Source organism: Miscanthus floridulus, chromosome 1 (genome assembly GCF_019320115.1).
Source record: "Miscanthus floridulus cultivar M001 chromosome 1, ASM1932011v1, whole genome shotgun sequence".
Lineage (NCBI taxonomy): Eukaryota > Viridiplantae > Streptophyta > Magnoliopsida > Poales > Poaceae > Miscanthus > Miscanthus floridulus.
Genome location: NC_089580.1, coordinates 108446435 through 108466781, shown reverse-complemented (window position 1 = coordinate 108466781; position 20347 = coordinate 108446435).

Below are 20347 nucleotides of genomic sequence, written 5' to 3'. Positions count from 1 at the left end.
GGCGGGCTTCCCCCCTATACCGGGTAGGTTGTGGAGAGCCAGCCAGAGAGGTGGAGGTACGGTGTCCCGGTGGTTGATCAGCCCAAGCTACAACCGCTCCTGAAGGCGCTGGAGAGGCTGCGCAACTGCGGCCTTACGACGGCCATGGTCGTGGTGGCGTTCCACTGCCGGAGGGTGCTGCCGCTAATGGCTTGGTGGGAACGCATATTTGAGATGACACCGGGTGAGCCGATCGACGACATCCAGTTGTCTGCCATCACCCTTTCCGACGAGGAGGTTCTGTGTCGGGTGAGAGAGACGGTGGAGGGGCGGCAGAGGAGCAGTGAGCTGACCCCGTTCCCAATGCGCCTATCGTGGGGGTACATCTCTCTGGTAAGTCACGCGCCGCTGCGGCCCCTGAGGGCTCCTCGCTCCTTACATTTTCAATCTGTTCCCTTATTTGCGTTTGTCATTCCTGCATGGGATGAGGGATGTGTGAGCCTCCCCGCCACCCGTTCCCGAGGACGCAGAGCGGCGAGCGACAAATAGGGTGCATGTTGAGGCGTATAAGGAGCAAAAAGACGTCGAGGAGGCAAGGCGCAAGAGGAAGAGCCTCAAGCGCAACGAGCTGGAGAAACGTCGCCGGTAGCAGAGGCACGACAGTCTCCCGGTGGAGCCGTCTTCGTCACCGTCGTCGATGGATTCTTCGAGTGATGACGACGAGAGCGAGGTGGGGCGGGGGCCTCAGGACCATCTCCCTCACGTCAGGGGGACGCTGCCCGGGGCATCGATGAGTGGCCCGATGTCTCCAGGAGGAGGAGAGGACGCCTCAGGGCTAGCGATCACCTGCCCCGAGGCCAAGGAGGAGGTCATGAAGCTAGTGGAGGCGGCTGAGGCCCCTGGCACGGCGTTGGCCAAGCTGTTCGAAGAGGAGGTGGTTCCTCCTATGCCGACCGCTGACGCTGGCGACTCTGAGGCTTGACCTAGGCCAAAGGGGCCATGTAAATAGATTAGAACTTACATTATTGTACCATAACGCTTGTGGCCATCGAGGCCTTTTTAAAGTACTTATGCGTATACGCTTTTTTAATCATTTGTTATTGTATTTCTAAGCCTCTGCCCTCTGTCTCGTCTTTGAACATATCTCTTGTAAAAAACTTCCTCGGAGCCTAAGCTACCCCTCGGGCAAAAGGTGGTGAGGGAGTTACCGTAGCCTAGAGGCATAGACCATCTCGTGGCTCGGCCGACCTTTTGGCCGTGAGACAGACTTTCAGTCCTTAGGTTTTTTACAATCGATTTGCAAGAGTACGTGAGAGAGTTTGGCGTAGAATTTTTTTTGAAAAACGACTAAAAACGGTGACTAGGACTTAAGGGGGGTCCCCCATTCTAGCCCCCAAGGGAGGCTCGGTTCCGCAGAGGTAGAGCCGAGTCTTGTTCGAGCCCCACGGTGGGCACCTCTGCAGAGGCAAAGCCGAGTCTCCCTTATAGCGTTATCATAACGTTGATCCCCCATTGATGGACTCGGGGGGTTTCTCGAAAAATTAGAATAACTAAAGAATGCTTCTTTATTGTATTTCGAGAAACAATGTATACAATGCTTAGAAATTTAAGGGTAGAAGCGACGTAGCTATTCTATGTTCCAAGCGTTGGTGAGGATTTCGCCCTTCTCGTTGGCTAGCTTGTAGGTCCTAGGCTTTAGCACTTGGGCGACGATGTATGACCCTTCCCATGGCGGGGTCAGCTTGTGGCGGCCCTTATTGTTCTGTCTCAGTCTCAGCACCAGGTCGCCCACCTTCAGGTCTTGGCTTCGAATGCGCCGGGCTTGATAGCATTGTAGGGCTTGCTGGTACTTGGCCAAGTGTAGCAGCGCAATGTCTCGGGCTTCCTCCAGTTGGTCGAGGGCATCCTCGCGGGCAGTGCGGTTGCTCTGCTCGTTGTAGGCCTGAAGCCTCAGGGAACCGTACTCCAAGTTAGTGGGGAGGATGGCCTCGGCTCCATAGACCAGCAAGAACAGTGTGAACCCCGTGGCTCGGCTCGGAGTGTTCCTCAGGCTCCAGATGACCGACGGGAGATCGGCAAGCCATTTCTTGCCAAATTTCTTCAACTGGTTGTATATTCTTGGCTTGAGGCCTTGTAGGATCATGCCGTTGGCACGTTCTACTTGGTCATTTGTCCTAGGGTGTCCTATGGCCGACCAAGCTACATGGATGTGGTGGTCATCATAGAACGTTAGGAACTTGTGGCCGGTGAATTGTGTCCCATTATTAGTGATGATGGTGTTTGGAACCCTGAACTTGTGGATGATATCGGTGAAGAACAGCACCGCTTGCTCAGATTTGATTCGAGTGATCGGACGAGCCTCGATCTACTTGGAGAACTTATCGATCGCTACCAGCAAATGGGTATAGCCCCTGAGGGCCTTCTGTAGAGGCCCAACCATGTCCAGCCCCCACATGGCGAATGGCCATGTAATAGGGATGGTTTGGAGGGCTTGGGCCGGGAGGTGCGTCTGCCGCACATAGTACTAGCATCCCTCATAGGAGCGTACTAGCTTGGTGGCGTCAGCAACCACCGTTGGCCAGTAGAATCCTTGGTGGAAGGCATTTCCAACGAGCGTCCGAGGCGCTGCATGGTGCCCGTAGGCTCCTGCGTGCAAGTCCCAAAGTAGGGCTTGGCCTGCCTTGGTGGTGATGCACCGTTGGAGGACGCTAGATAGGCTTCGCATGTACAACTCGCCGTTGTTGAGGACGTAAGTTTTGGCTCATCGCGCAAGCCATTGAGCTTCGATCCTATCTGCAGGAAGCTCTCCTCGAACGAGGCAATCAAGGAGCGGGACTCGCTAGTCCATGCCCTGGTTGGCCTCGGGAGGCTCCACGTTGATTTCCATGGCCTCGGGCTCGGCCGTAGGGGTCTCGGTGACAGAGGGGGCCTCAGGCCCTGCGGTGGGCTCGACTAGTGGGCCCTCTTCCACCATTGAGGCGTAGTCGATGGAAAGCTTGTGGAGGTCTCTAGCAAAGATGTTCGGGGGGGACCGAGGCCCGTGCCGACGCCATCTTTGCCAGTTTGTCCATGGCCTCGTTGAATTTTCACGCAATGTGATTGAGTTTGAGACCGTCGAACTTGTCTTCTAGGCGACGTACCAACTTGCAGTATGCCTCCATTTTGGGGACATGGCAGTTCGACTCTTTCATCACTTGATCGACAACGAGTTGCGAATCGCCCCGTATGTCGAGACGCCGCACTCCAAGTTCGATGGCGATCTACAAGCCATTGATGAGGGCTTCGTACTCGGCTACGTTGTTGGAGGCGGCAAAGTGGAGCCGAATCATGTAGTGCATGTGCACTCCGAGGGGTGAGATGAAGAGCAGACCCGTGCCTGCCCTGGTCTTCATTAGGGACCCGTCAAAGTACATGGTCCAGCATTCCGTCTAGACTTAAGCAGGTGGTAGTTGGGTGTCGGTACACTTAGCCACAAAATCGGCCAAGACCTGGGATTTAATTGCTTTTCGAGGCGCAAAAGACAGGGCTTCCCCCATGAGCTCGACGGCCCACTTAGCTATCCTACCCAAGGCCTCCCGGTTCTGGATTATCTCTCCTAGAGGGAAAGATGACACCACAGTCACCGGGTGGGACTCAAAGTAGTGACGCAGCTTGCGTCGAGCCAAGACTACGGCGTAGATCAGTTTCTGGATGTGGGGGTAGCATGTCTTAGTCTTGGAGAGCACCTCGCTGATGAAGTAAACAGGTCGTTGGACAGGTAGAGCATGCCCCTCTTCCTACCTCTCGGCCACTACGGCCACACTGACCACTTGGGTGGTTGCGGCAACGTAGAGTAAGAGGGCCTCACCCTTGGTCGGCGGCACCAGGATGGGAGGATTGGTGAGCAGTGCCTTGAGCTTGGCGAGGGCTTCTTCGGCCTCGGGGGTCCAAGAAAAGCATTCGGATTTTCTCATGAAGCGGCTCAGGGCCGCGAGGCATCCCATAACCCTCTGCACTCCCTTGAGGTCTCGGATTGGTCCCATGTTGGTCACGACCGAGACCTTCTCTAGGTTGGCCTCGATGCCACGCTCCGAGACTATGAATCCCAAGAGCATACCTTGGGGGACCTCGAAGACACACTTCTCGGGGTTGAGCTTGATGCCTTTCTCTCTAAGGCTTTTGAAGGCTATCTCCAAGTCATCGACAAGATTGCTGGCCTTTCTGGACTTGACCATGATGTCGTCCACAAAGGCCTCGACGGTTCACCCGATGTGCTCACCAAAGACCTAGGTCATGCACTGCTAGTATGTGGCCCCTGCGTTTCTGAGGCCGAACGGCATAGTCACATAGCAGTACATGCCGAATGGGGTGATGAAAGAAGTCGCGAGCTGGTTGGATTCTTTCATCTTGATTTGATGGTAACCGAAATACGTATCAAGGAAAGATAGGGTCAATTTGAGGTAATAGGAATGGAACATTTGGACATGCTTTATTCAAACCGGTGTAGTCTACACACATCCTCCACTTCCCATTTTTCTTCTTAACTAATACAGGATTAGCTAACCACTCTGGATGGAACACTTCCTTGATGAATTCGGCCACCAAGAGCTTCTACACCTCCTCACCGATGGCCCTACGCTCTTCCCCGTCGAATCGGCACAGGCGCTGCTTCACTAGTCTGGAGCCAGCTCGGATGTCCAAGGCGTGCTCGGCGACATCCCTCAGTATGCCCGGCTATGGTTATTAATGTTTGCATCTTAATCAAATGATTGCTTAGTACAGATGCTAATATAGATGACAGGTTAATGGCTAAAAGTCACTGCTAGCTCAGGTTAAGAGTTGATCACTATTACTTATGCTTTTCCGCAAAAAGAAAGTGTCAACCAGATCCACTAAATTAAGCTATGCATGATCCTTGGTGTCATTTGTTTTGGTTTCCGATAGGTAAGTCTAGCTGAGTACATTCTCGTACTCAGGGTTTATTCCCTCTTGTTGCAGATGACCTTCTATATCAGGGCTTCTATAAGTATTGTCTCCACCCGATGGGTGACGAAGACTAGATCACGGGCATGATCTCTGTTTCTCTTATGCGAATGATTTTGTGGGTTGTGATTAGCAAACTGGTATTTGTATTTGAACTTAGGTGTGTAAGTTAAATTATTTACTTCCGCATACTTTACAAGACTTATTTTGTAATAACGATGACTCTGAGGTGTTATAACCTAATTGCAAATCATCTGTGAAATGTTGTAATGTATGATATGTTATGTTGAATTACTGTGATCTTAGTTGTATGCAAGTTATTTTGAAATCCTTCATGATTTCAGTTGACCACAGGGTTTATATGGGCTCAAGTGCAAGAATTTGATTATTTTGGCGATTGTTTTTGTACTTGTGCTCTTATAAATTGGTCGGTTCTGTGACGTCGTAGGCCACGAACAAAACCACGAGTGCAAGCACCACCACCAACCGAATCTCCACCACCGATCCAAGGAAGAACACCAAGGAACAAGCGGTGGAATGGGGGCAGTGAAGTTGGGACTGCCGGCAAGGCCTCCGACGGCGCAATGAGAGGGAATGGGGTTGGAGCTCCTGGTAGGCCAAAGGTGCGGGCAGAGCACGACGCGGCGACGCGAGGAGGAGCGAGGAAGGGCGGGGGTGGCGCGTGGAAGAGAATGCGGTGGCGCGGGAGGGAGGGGAGGGAGAGAATAACCGCTTGGAAGGGACTGGGCCGAGTAAATGAGACGGTGAAACGGTGTGGCGCGATCAAAACGGACGATGTGACGGTCAAAACCCAGATCTGCGTCGGAACTCCCGGCTTATGTCGGGACTTTCGGCGGTCGGGAGTTCCGGCGCGAGCCGTGACTTCCAGACGTCAGAACTTCTGACGTACGTCGGGACTTCCGACGCAGGGAAACAGAAAAACACCTCAACCGCACTCACTCTGCCATGTGGGGCAAAAAAATATATGATGGACACTAACATTTTCACAAGTGACTAGATTTCATTCAACCAACACAAAGCAATAGTCATTCATGAAAATTATAAAATAGATTTTAAAAGTGTCACACAATGTTTTTCTTAATTCTTTTCTCCTAACTAAATCAAACAAAATATGTGTGCAATGGATCAAGCCACATTACGAGAATTAATGATATTTAGTTGACTCCTCAAAGCACAAAATCTTGACTTATCTAGGGGCTTTGTGAAGATATCGACTAATTGCTTTTTGGTGCTCACATGACGAATGGAAATATCACCTTTGACTTCGTGGTCTCTCAAAAAATGATATCGAATGTCTATGTGCTTTGTTCGAGAGTGGTTTACAGGGATGTTTGCTAACTTAATGGCACTCTCGTTGTCACACAAAAGTGGAATCTTGGTTAACTCACATCCAAAGTCCTTTAGTATTTGCTTCATCCAAAGTAGTTGGGCACAGCGAGCGCCGACTGCCACATACTCGGCTTCGACGGTGGACAAAACAACAAAATTTTGCTTCTTAGAGCTCTAGACACCAAGGATCGACCAATAAATTGGCAAGTCCCAGTAGTACTCTTTCGAGTTACTTTACAATCGACATAGTCCGGATTGAAATAGTTAAGTAACTCAAAAGTGGAGCCCTTAGGATACCACAAGCCAAGATTAGGAATGTGCACTAAATACTGAAAAATTCTCTTAACAGCCATCAAATGACATTCTTTCGGATTAACTTGAAATCTTGCATACATGCACACACTAAGCATAATATCGGGCCTAGATGCACAAAGGTAAAGAAGTGATCCAATCATGGAGCGATATACCTTTTGATCGACGTCCTTTCCTCCTTGATCAAGGTCAAGATGTCCATTGGTTGGCATGGGTGTCTTGATGGGCTTGGCCTTGTCCAAGTTAAACTTGTTCAACATGTCGTTGGTGTACTTAGTTTGACTTATAAATGTGCCATCCTTGAGTTGCTTGATTTGAAATCCAAGGAAAAACTTTAACTCTCCCATCATGGACATCTCAAATTTATTTGTCATAATCCTACTAAATTCCTCACAAAAAGCCACATTAGTACTACCAAATATTATGTCATCGACATATATTTGTCAAACAAAGATAACATTATTGACATTGCGAGTAAACAAAGTAGCACCGGCCTTTCCTATCTCAAAATCTTGTTTGAGTAGGAAATCCTTCAAACAATCATACAAATCTCTAGGGGCTTGTTTGAGCCCATAGAGCGCCTTGTCGAGCTTGTAGACATGGTTTGGATACTTGGGGTCTTCAAAGCCCGGTGGTTGCTCTACATACATTAACTCGGATAGAGGGCCCTTGAGAAATACACTCTTCACATGCATTTGATAAAGCTTGAAATCATGATGGACGGCATAGGCAAGTAGAATGAGAATTGATTATAGCCTAGCCACTGGTGCATAGGTCTTCCCAAAATCCAAGCCTTCAATTTAAGTGAATCCTTAAGCCACCAACCTTGCCTTGTTCCTTATTACCACGCCATGCTCATCTTGCTTGTTGCGAAAGACCCACTTGGATCACATTTTTCTTGGGCCTTTCTACCAAGGACCAGACTTCATTTCGAGTGAAGTTGTTCAACTCCTCTTGCATGGCTATCATGCAATCTAGATCATCAAGTGCCTCTTCCACCCTACGAGGTTCCAAAGGATAAACAAATGAGTAATATTCACAAAAACTTGCTAAACAGGAACGTATAGTTACCCCTCGTCGAATGCTCCCCAATATGTTATCAATGGGATGATCCTGTTGTATGGATTGATGCACTCTAGGATGTGGCACTTGAGTTGATCTTTGGATAGGGCCATCATCATCATCATCATGGTCATGATCGATTAGAGGATCATGATCATGAGCTTGTGGAGGGTTGACTTCACTTCTTTCTTTATTGTTGAGTTGAGGTTGAACTTGCTCATTGTTGACACAATCTTCATGAGAATGACCTTGTGCTTCATTTGATCTCCCATCTTGATTATTTCTTGTTGCGGAAGCTTCACCATGTTCATTGGATGAAACATGATGAATGGTTGGATCAAGATCATCATGCACAACATTGTCTTCATCTTCGTCTTCGACGGGCTTTACTTCACCAATGACAAGCTTCTTGATTGCTTTGTGTGTAGCTTCTTCATTACCTACAATCTCAACACTGACTTGCTCCTTTTGAGAGCCTTCGGTTTCATCAAAAGTCACGTCTACCGTGATTTCAATTAAACCGGTGGTTTTATTGAAAACACAATATCCATGTTCGTTAGTACCATAACCAGGCATGAAACCTTCATCAACCTTTGGTGCAAACTTAGAGCTTTTGGATTTTTTGTTAAGTATGAAACACTTGGATCCAAAAACTCTAAAGTAGTGCACCTTAGGCTTTTTACCGGTTAGAAGTTCGTAGGCGGTCTTTTCTCTTTTCTTGTGAAGATATAAGCGGTTGATAGCATGGCATGCCGCGTTGAACGCTTCCGCCCAATAGTTGGTTGGAGTCTTGTACTCATCCAACATTGCTCTTGCGGCTTCTATGAGTGTTCGGTTCTTCCTCTCCACAACACCATTTTGTTGTGGAGTATATGGAACCAACAACTCATGCTTGATTCCTTCTTCATCAAGAAACTCTTCAATGTTGGTGTCCTTGAACTCTGTCCCATTGTCACTTCTAACTCTCTTGATTTTGACTTCAAACTCATTTTGGGCTCTTCTTGCAAACTTCTTGAAGATACTTTGGACTTCACTCTTTTCACGCAAAAAGAATACCTAAGTGAAACGAGAATAATCATCAACAATTAAGAAACAATATTTGTTACCACCAAGGCTTATATAAGCGATGAGTCCAAATATAACCATGTGAAGCAACTCCAATGGCCTTTCGATTGTCACAACATTCTTGATGGGATGTTTAGCTCCAACTTGTTTTTTCGCTTAGCATACGCTACAAATCCTATCTTTCTCAAAAGAAACATTTGTTAGTCCAAGGATGTGTTCGCCTTTTTAAAGTTTAGCCAAGTTCCTCATCCCAACATGGACAAGTCGACGATGCCATAACCAACCCATGCTAGATTTTGCCATTAGACAAGTCTCGGGATTTACTCTATTTGATGTGAAATTAACTAGATAGAGTTTTTCTTTTAAATGACCCATAAATGCAATAGAGGAATCATCCCTTCTATAGACTTTCACACCATTATCCGTAAAGAGACAATTGTAACCCATCTCACAAAGTTGGGAGATGGACAACAAATTATATCTCAACAAATTCACAAGTAAAATATTTGAAATGGAATTATCATTTAATATAGCAATTTTACCCAAACTGAGGACTTCTTCTTTTCCATTGTCACCAAACACAATATTTTTCACTTTGATCATGACTTGTTGGAATGATGCGAACATGTCCTCTCCGATCATATGATTGGTGCATCCACTATCCAACACCCAACTTGTTCCACCGGAGGAATATTCCTACAAGGACAAATTAAGCTTTTATTTTAGGTACCCAAAGATATTTGGGTCCTAGGGGTTAGTCACATAAAGCTTGGGCACCCAAACACTCCTCATAATTTTCTTTCTTTTGGGCACCAACATACTTAACCATAATCTTACCATTCTTGCCCCAACAACACATATAGTCACTAGCATAGCACCGTAGAAGTGATGCTTGTGGCTTTAGGGACATCAGATTGCTTCATCTTGATTGTCTTGTTACTTGTAGGTTGTATCTTTGAAATGTAGACCTTGTTTTTGACCTTGCATATTAGCTCATCAAGAGAAATGCCCTTGTTGAACTTCACACAAGGCACACCATTGATCATGTTCCTTTCATTGGCCTTTCCATCATACCTATTGTAGCCAATGCCTTCCTTGATTGATGGGCGCCTTGATGACTTGTATATAGTCTTGTTGGATTACTCTTGACACTTGCACCCATTCTTCAACATCATCTTCAACCTATGAATCTCCTTGTCTTTCTTCTCTAACTCAATAAGGTTAGATGTATATGCATTCACATCAATTTTATAGCATCTTTTACAACCATCACTAGTAGAGACATTAGAGTCTTCGGTTGCCTTAGGAGAAGTTGAAATGCTAGCCCAAAGAGTACTATAGTTTAACTCAAGATTTTGGTATTTTTCTTCCAAGCTTATGAGGCTTTCTTGAGCTATACTCTTCTCATTCTTAAGGCTAGCTACTTAATCATTAACCGAGAAATATTCCTTAGTCAATTTTTCAATTGAGTTATTGGCTAAAGACAATTTTACGGTTAAATTCTCAACCTTCATCTTTTCCTCGGCGGTAGATGCTTCAAGTGCAAGGTTTTTCTCTCTCTTGAGAGATTATATCTCCTTGCATCTCTAAGCATCTATCGATCTTCTCTAATTTCTTCATTAGCATTTTTATTTTAGTGAAGGCCTTTTTACCAAATTTCTTTATCATAGTTGCTTTAATTTCTTCTATGTTCTCATCACAACTATCATTCTCATCACTTAATGAAACAGGTGTAGTATGTACCTTCTCCCCTTTTGCCATGAGACAAGTTGGGGTGTAGTAGTCGTTGTCGATGAGGTTGAAGAAGAGCTTCGGTGGTAAAGATAGATTGGGAAAAAGTTTTGGTGGTGAAGTTGAGTCAAAGAAGATCATGGTCGGTGAAGAAGTGTGGTGAATGGTGATGTTTGCGGCTCCCTTCTCATCATCACTTGAGTCACTATCACTTGACTCTCATTCTTACCTAAAATAAGCTTCATCTCTCTTCTTGCCTTTGTTCTTCTGGTCTTCATCCTTGTCGTGCTTGTGCTTATTTTTCTCATTAGGACAATCAGCTATGAAGTGACCGGTTTGACCACATCCATAGCAAAATCTCTTTTTGAATCTTCTCTTTCCATCACCATAGGTTTTGCAGTTGCTTTTCTTCTTCATAAATTTTCTAAGATTTCTAATCACAAATGCAACCTCTGCATCGGAATCTTCTTCTCCACTTGAGGAATCATCCTTCACTTTCTTCTTCTTTTCTTGACTTAAACCTTGACCTTCATGTTGTTGAGTTGCTTTAAGGGCTGTGGGGGATATACCCCCGGGTGCCACAGGATGGTACATGGGCCGCACCATCTGAGGTGGCCTGGCCCATAAGATCGAGGCGTGTACGGCAAGATTACAAGTTGTACTAGATATTGTAATAGTACCAAATAGGATATTTTCCTTGTAACCCTCCTCCTTTAGAGTATACAAAGAGAGGTAGGGGTCCCCCTCAGAGATCACCTCAATCAATACAGAATAATGAGACACAGGACGTAGGTATTACGCCAACACAGCGGCCGAACCTATATAAATCTTATGTCTTGTGCCTCTGTAACCATCTGGTTCCTGATTACACGCACCGTCTACCGACAATCTACCATCATGGGCATACCCCTAGATGGACTGCCAACCATATTTTATCGATAGTGGCGCGCCAGGTAGGGGTCCCCTTTAGGGGTCGTGCGTGCTGATCCTTTGGCAAGCCAGATGGGAAATTTCTCTTAACATCTGCTAAAAATCGGGTGAGTCGTTCTTAGCAACGTTGTTGATTAGATCCATCTATTCTTCGAATATCTAATACAGATTAATTGTTTCTGCATGTGCCAACCCGTCTCTCATCCACGATCTGATTCATCTTCGTCGCTCGGCGGCGAGCGTTTTTTTCATGTCACACGCGGTTGCACGAGGAGACGGAACTTGACGCCACACGCACATGTCCACGGTGGACCGGTGGTTACTGCGTCGATGATCAGGCAGCACGGCTTCGGATCTCGTGGCCACTTCACGGTGGACAGCCAGATCGGCACACCCGTCTTCGGCCTCATGGTGTTCGTGCAAGCGACAGACTCCTATTCCTGTACGGTTCGATCATGCATGCATGAAGATTTCAATCCGAACAGAAGAAGATTCACTAAGCCAATAAGCGAGGATGACGTACATCTTACATGCAAGATGATTAGCAAGGTACTACTAGTACGTGTTTATATGAGACTCGTCCGTACGGGATAAACTCCCTTGCCTGCTCCTTTGAGCCTTTTTTCGACCACGCCAAGACAACGAGCTGGAACCAAGCAACTATGTGAGCCGTACAAACTATCTGGCGAGCCACGTCGAGCCATCAAGCCGTCTAGCGAGCCACATCGAGCCAAGCGGGCCGATTGAGCAAGCCGTCCGAGCTCACGTCGACCACGAACCACGTCAACCACGTCCCGAGCGGCTCCGCCGATCTCACGTCGACCACGTCCTAAATGGCTACACCGAGCTCCGACCACGTCGACCACGGACCAGGTCGACCACGTCCCGAGCGGCTCCACCGAGCTCATGTCGACCACATCCCAAGCGGCTCCGCCTAACTCCGACCACGTTGACCACCAGACCACATCGCAATGATGATCGCCGCGAAGAACGGCGCTACGACAACCGCGACCACCGTCATGACGATAGTTCGGAAAGCTCGAGGACCGGACAACTTCATCATCGCCGACCAGATTTCTATCCAAAGATAAGTACACTTCTAATATTTATATTTAATATAATTTTTCATTACGACGTTTCTCCACAAACGTCCTCGTCATGTTTATTCTTCAAATAACGTTTGTCCTTGTATACCATCTTAAAGATAGCATACAGCTATACTTAACATAAATCCCCGACTAGTCACATTGACGCTCGATGTCTCCAAAAACGGCCCTGTCTACCGACTCTCTCTACACGTGTATGAGCGTCCGCCCTCTACGTTACGGGTCATCGGTAGCGGCTCCTTAGCGACGCCTTCCTACACGCACATGCCCTCCACGCTCCACGCTACAGTGAAGCTAGCTAAGGCTAGAGGCTCAGCTAGATACTAACTGGTCGGACGATTTATATTAAGTATAAACACAAACTTCACATTAACACTGATGTTTACAAAGCACCAACTACTTTATCACATCATGCTCATTTACAAGTGACTGCTGAGCGTCATACACTATTTCTTCACCGCTGATTTTTCTCCATAATTTATTATTTTATACATCATGTACTACCATTCTACATATTTATATTGTAGGAATTTCAAGCTATGCTCGAGGACTTTGTCGCTCGCTTCTCGACCTATGCTCGGGGACTGCCTCGATCACTCTCCGACCACAGCTCAGGGACTTCGTTGCTCGCTTCTCGACCTACGCACAGGGACTACCTCGATCACTCTTCGATCACAGCTCGGGGACTTCGTCGCTCGCTCCTCGACCTGTGCTCGGGGACTGCCTCGACCACTCTCCGACCACAGCTCGAGGACTTTGCGTCTCAACTACATGCGACTGGCAACTCGCATACAGTTGGGATATTTTTTCTCCTTTAGACCTTGCTATAAGGCTCATACCTCACCTTCCAGCAAGCTCGGGGACTACATCGGTACGATGCACCTGCCAGTGCATCTCGTATCGCCTGTACGACGATCGGATTCTCAACTTAAATGGGAATTCTTTTTAGACCCTGGCACCACGTGCCTACGTCACCTACTACCAGGCTCGGGAACTAAGTGGGTATACTTCACCTTGCGTGAATGTGTTTGTTTTTCGACCCCTACTCCTCTAATGATCAAAGACGCTACGCTTCAAGACACCCTTATGTTTCTTCACAGAAACCCAAGTGGGCACACTTCCCAGGACGGAAATCTTTTTCTTTCTTCTTAAGAGCACCATACATTCTTCGGACAACCTACTTCTCCAGCGACAACGGTGGTCGAAGATGTCAAGAACTCAAGCCTCACTGTTCGAAGAAGGTTAAAATGGCGTGTCGCATTAGAATACATGGCGCTCAGGGACTAGCTGTGGGGGATATACCCCTGGGTACCACAGGATGGTACATGGGCCACACCATCCAAGGTGGCCCGGCCTGTAAGATCGAGGCGTGCACGGCAAGATTACAAGTTGTACTAGATATTGTAATAGTACCAAATAGGATACTTTACTTGTAACCCTCCTCCTCTAGAGTATACAAGGAGAGGCAGGGGTCCCCCTCAAAGATCACCTCAATCAATACAGAATAATGAGACATAGGACGTAGGTATTACGCCAACACGGCGGCCAAACCTGTATAAATCTTATGTCTTGTGCCTCTGTAACCATCTGGTTCCTAATTACATGCACCGTCTACCGACAATCTACCATCATGGGCATACCCCTAGATGGACTGCCGACCATATTTTGTCGACAAGGGCTGCACTCTTGTTGAATCCCATTGCATTAGAATTTTGATTGTGAGTATTGATTGCATCTTCATCTAGACACTCATGATGCTTGAGTTTTGAAAGAACTTCTTGAGGTGTCATCTCATCATAACCGGCCCTTTCCATGATCACGGACGCTAGCATGTTGTTCTTGGCTCTATAGGTTCTCAACATCTTTCTAACAACATTGTTGTCATCCCATTCGGTGCTTCCAAGAGCTCTTATGCGGTTGACCAATGCCATGAGCCTATCAAACATGGATTGTATTGTTTTATTTTCCAAGAATACAAATCTTTCTAATTCACCATGAAGTAACTCAATATTGCCTTTTCTCACACTTTTATCTCCTTCAAATGACACTTTTAAAGTATCTCAAATTTGTTTTGCACTCTCCATTCCATTCACTTTTCTAAACTCATCTAAAGCTAGCCTTGACACAAGCAATGCTATGGCTTGCGTATTTTAATGGAGGTTGTGCACTTCTTCCAGAGTTATATCTCTATCTTCATCGGTAGGAATCATCACACCAACATCCACAACTTTACAAAGTCTTGCGACAATGAGATGCATCTTCATCTTGTAAGACCAATCGGTGTATCTTGTTCCATCAAAGTAAGGTGGCTTGTCAATGTTGACAGACGGAGTATGTAGTGTTGAACCTTTTATGAGTTGTCCATAGTCAAAGCTCATGTTTGAATATATTCCCTTTCCATGAGCATGCTCACCGGCTCCAATATCACTAGCGACATCTTTGTTTGCTTTATTCTTGTCACTTGTATCATTCTTGCCACTTATTGTATCATCAACCTTCTTGCTCAATTCTTCCTTCATCTTGCTCATTTCACCTTGCATCTTTTTCATTTCATCTTGAAAGAACTTGACTTGAGCACCCATCAACTCTTCAGCTATTTTCTTGGCCATCTCGGCGGCAACGGCTTGCATTTTATCGGACTCCGACATTGTTTCTTCTCACGCAGTGAAGCGCAAAGAGAAGACCTTGCTCTGATACCAATTAAAAGGATCTAACAATACCTAGAGGGGGGATGAATATGCGTATCTAAAAATTAACTGCAAATGTTAAGTTCAAATTTGTCAGTCAATGTCGGAAGTCCCGTTGTTTGGGTCGAAACTCCCGATGTCGTCAGAAGTACCAGCGCAAACATTAGCAGTTTCGACGCCTACGTAAACTACAAAAGCAGTGCCAAATTTAACTTTGTGGATAAATAATCTTACAACCTCACTTCCTAGTGATTCAGTGAAGATGTTGGGTCACTCCCTTGACGCCGTAATGCCTCCAAACTGTTGATCGAGTCCAAACCCTAAAATAATAGTTTGGGAGAGAAAGAGACAAACAAATACAAGTAATCTCTAGCAACCACAACAACAACAACAAGCACGTGGGACACAAGAATTTGCCCTGAGGTTCGACAACCCCACAAAGGAGCTCCTACATCCTCGTTGTTGAGGTGACCACCAAGGTCGGAGTCTCTTCCACCTCCTTGCCTCTCTCAAAGCGACCACTAAGGTCACTTGAGCTTTTCACTAAGAAATCAAGGGTAATACAAAATTCCCAAGGCTCTTCCACAAGATGGAAGCTCTTGGGCAACGCCTAGCCGGCTAGGGGTAAAGCCCCAAGAGTAATAGACGCAAAACCAACCGGCTTGATGAAGAAATCAAATGCTCAAGCTTTCCAAAGTGATGCTCTCACTTAATCCACTCTCTTTTCACCCAAAACCCTAAGGGAATCGAAGATTGGAGCAAAAAGGGAAGGAGAGGGGTGCTTTAGTTGCTTAGGAGCTATTGAGCACGAAGTGGGTCGACTGTGACTGAGTTCGTAACGGTTAGAAATGAAGAGAGGGGTATTTATACTCCAAGTGAAAATCTAACCGTTCATATCTACGTCGGAAGTTCCGACGCTGATCTCGGGACTTCCGACGTTAACAGTAAACACTGTTCACAAAGGGTCAGAAGTCCGCGCGTGCAAGTCAATGTCGGAACTCCCGGCAAATGTTGGGACTTCTGACGTGCGTAGTTAAACAACTAGCCAGCACTACTAATGCCAGGACTCCCAGCTAGGGTCGGAACTTACGACAGTCCGAATTTCCGACGTACGTCGGGAGTTTCGACGAGCGCAGACAGCTGACCAGCAGAACCACCGATGCCGGGACTCCTGGCTTGGGTCGGGACTTTCGACTGTCGGAAGTTCTGACTCATGTCGAAACTTTCGACGTCTACAGTCACCGCGTAGGCAAAGTGACTAGGAGTCAGAACTTCTAGCAAGAGTTATGACTTCCGAGTGTTAGGAGTTCTGGCTTACGTCGGGACTTCCGACACCGACAGTCACAGAAAAATAATCTACGTGCTCGTAGAGTGCTAGAGTGTCTCTCTTTTGATTTTATTTTAATGCTTGAGCACTCTATCTTCATCAGACCAACTAAATTTACATCTCTCTTTATAGTGTGGCAGATTCTAAACTCAAAAAGAAAATTAAAACTTTTAGAGAGCGTTTTGAGTTCATCCGCCTTTTCAACTTCAAGAATTGAGGGATACCATTTCATCTTTATCAACTCTTTGAATCTTTCATGAGACTAATAGCTGCGACATATCTCATTAAGTTCACATTAGTCCCTAATTTGGATGTCATCAATACACCAAAACCCACATAGGGGGTAAATGCACTTTCACTTGGGCAAGGGTTATGGTGGTGGAGTTTGACACTCATGGACAAAGTGGCCTTCTTGTCCACACTCAAAATACCTCTTTAGCTTTGGCTTTAACTTGTGTTGTCTTTGTTGAGCTTGAACCTTCTTCTCCTGATTTGCCAAGTATCCAATTCTACTTCTATCCATCTTTATGATGGTGTTCATAAGTAGCTCACTTTGAAGATGTTGTCCTCTTATAAACTTGCTCAACCCGGTCTTGAGATGCTCTTTTTCTAGTTTGAGCTTCTTGTTCTCTTCTGAGCTCATCATGATTCTTCTCCTTCTTAAGTCTCTTGTTTTCTTCTTTAAGCTTCTCATTCTCAAGAGCTAGATCACTATCATGGTCAAGGTTCTCTAACACAATAGTGTTGGTGGTTGATAGCTTTTCAAGATCTTTCTTTAGCTTCTCATTCTCATTCTTGATCTTGACATACTCATCATAGTCATCGAACTCAACCACTTGCTTGCCTTTGCTACTAGAATCTTGCTCAATGCTCTCAATAATCAAGTCATCACATGATGTAGCTATATCAATCTTAACAACATGGTTAGTAGCATCATGTGGCTCATTGGATAAAAACTCTTGAGAGATAACAAGATTATCATGATTGATCTTAAGATTTGTACTCTTCTTTTAGCATGTTATAGCTAGTGATGAGCTCATTATGTATCTCCTCAAGTTTATCATGTTTATCTTTAAGCTCTTTCTTAGAAAATTTGAGCTCCTTGAGTTTGAATGACATAGCATCATTTGCTTCTCTAAGCTCAACACTAGTCTTTTCCACTGTCATGTTTAGCTAAAAGAGAATCATTCTTAAGTTCTACCTTTTCATTCTTAGCTCTTGACTTTCTAATGATCTTAGTGTATTGATTTAGTGATTTAACAAGATCGTCCAATGAAGGTGATTCCAATTCATCATCATCACTATCACTATCATCATTGCAAGCATTTTCATCACCACTACTTTTATCATCATTTGATACCTTTCGTTCACCCTTGGCCATAAGGCATATGTGTGTAGAGAATGATGACGACGGTGTCGGTGAAGATGATGAAGAGGCATCACAATAGCAGTCACCTTCTCATTGTCACTATCATCATCGGATGAGCAACTTAATGAATCAATGTCCGTGAGCCAATCATCGACGATGTATGCCTTGCTATTTTTTTTTCTTGTGGAAGTCCTTATTATTGCCATCCTTCTTCTTGTATGGCTTATTTTTCTTCTCATCTTCATCTTCATCACTTGAGTCATCTTTCTTGCCCTTGTTCTTCTTCTTATATTTGTCTTTCTTAGGCTTGGAGCATTGATGTGCTAGATGACTAAGTTCTCCACAATTATAGCAATCCATCTTGGAGATTGACTTCCTTCTGGTGCTAGTGAAGAACTTTTTCTTGCCATCAAACTTGACACCATTCTTGTTGAGTGTCTTTAGCATCTTGGCGGTTCTTCTCACCATGAGAGCAAGACTTCATCATCAATTTGATCATCACTTGAGCTCACATACTCAATTCTTGCTTTGATCATCACTTGAGCTCGCATACTCAATTCTTGCTTTGCCCTTCTCTTGGCTAGCATTGAATGCCAAATCCTTGTCTTTCTTCTTAGTAGAAGATGAGCTATCTTGTGGTGTGATGTGCATGTATATCTTATGAGCGTATCATTCCCAAGATTTGAGTTGGTGTAGCGGTAGAAAGATCACCATGATGAAGCACGGTCACAATATGCCCATATTTGTCAATAGAGAGGACACTCAAGATTTTTCTTACAATATCGGATGGTTGCATTTGAGTGAGTCCAAGCCCATTGACTTCCTCTACAAGAATATTTAAGCATGAGTACATTTCATTAGCACTTTCTTTTGGAAGCATCTCAAATGAATTAAGCTTTTTCATAACAAGATAATATCGATCCTCATGCTCGCTCTTAGTTCCATCATAGAGCACACAAATATCCGACCATAGTGCATGGACGTCTTTGTGTTCCTCACCCAATTAAACACATCTTTGCAAATGCCTCTAAAGATGGTTTTTCTAGCCTTTGCATTCTATTTTTCGTAATTCACTTCATCGCCTTGAAGGTGCATGGGATCCCTAGGTTTTAGGAAACCTTGAGAGACGGCTCTAAGAATTCCAACATCTAGAGCTTCTAAATACGTCTCCATACGGATTTTCCATAAAGAAATTCATCTCCCTCAAAGATAGGAAGAGGTTCATCCCTGTGAGACATATTTCTCTAGGCGGATAAGCCTAAATACGTGAGCACGAGGCTCCAATACCAATTGAAAGGATCAAAATACCCAAGAGGAAGGGTGAATTAGACTAATTCTAAAATTCTTCACAATAATTAAACCCTACACTTAACTCACTTCACCCCTTTTTGCCTATAAAGTGATTCTAATGATCTATCACACAAAAGTTTAGCACCCTAGGTTCCAATCCTACTCTAGCATGTTAATTCTAAGAATGTAAAGACAAAAATTGAATTGCTCAAAAGTAAATGCTCAAAGTAAAGAGAGAAGAAGGAACGCGGCGATATTTTGCCGAGGTATCGGGGAGTCGCCACTCTCAACTTGTACTCGTGAGAGCACCCGCGCAAGGATGTAGCTCCCCCTTGATCCGTGCAAGGATCAAGTGCTCTCTACGAGTTTATTCTTCGACACTCCGTCACGGTGAATCACCCACAACCGCTCGCAACTTGAGTTGGGTCATCCACAAGCTCCTTCGGATGATCACTAAACTTCTAATCACCACCAAGCCATCTAGGTGATGACGATCACCAAGCGTAACAAGCAAGAACTCTCACTTAACCACAAGTCTAATGAGAAGGGTGCATGCACACTTGCTACTCTCTTTTCACTAATGAGGCCTTAATCTTATATTTTCAAATCTCAATCACCTCATTATACTCTTGCTCTCCTTGGCACTCTAAAAGGTGTTTCTCAGCTGTTGAAATAGGCAAGAGTACTCCCTTGAATGGATAGAGAAAGTATTTATACCCCCTCATTCAAAATAGACTGTTATGTGACTGTGTCAGCACTGTAGGATGACCGGACGCTTCGGTCAAAGTGACAGGAAGCTCCGATCAGTTCTCCCCGCCAATGAGCCGTTAAGTTGTGACCGGACTCGTCCGGCAACGAAAACTGCTCTCTAGAACCTTACTGATGTTGATCGTACTCTAACACCCAACGCTGGTCGCATTGCTGTTCAGCGTCCGGTCTATAACCGAAACCCGACCAGCGTCCGGTCAGCACTAACCGAACGCGTCCGATCAGGATTCACCCTCTTAGGAACCTTACTGGAGTTGACCGAATTCTAGCACCCAGCGTCCGGTCACATTTCACTCAGCGTTCGGTTGCATCCATACGACTTCACTTGATCAAATGAACTGACCAGACTCTACTGTTAGCATCCGATCACACCGAGACCAGCGTCCGATCAACATTTAACCCTCCATTC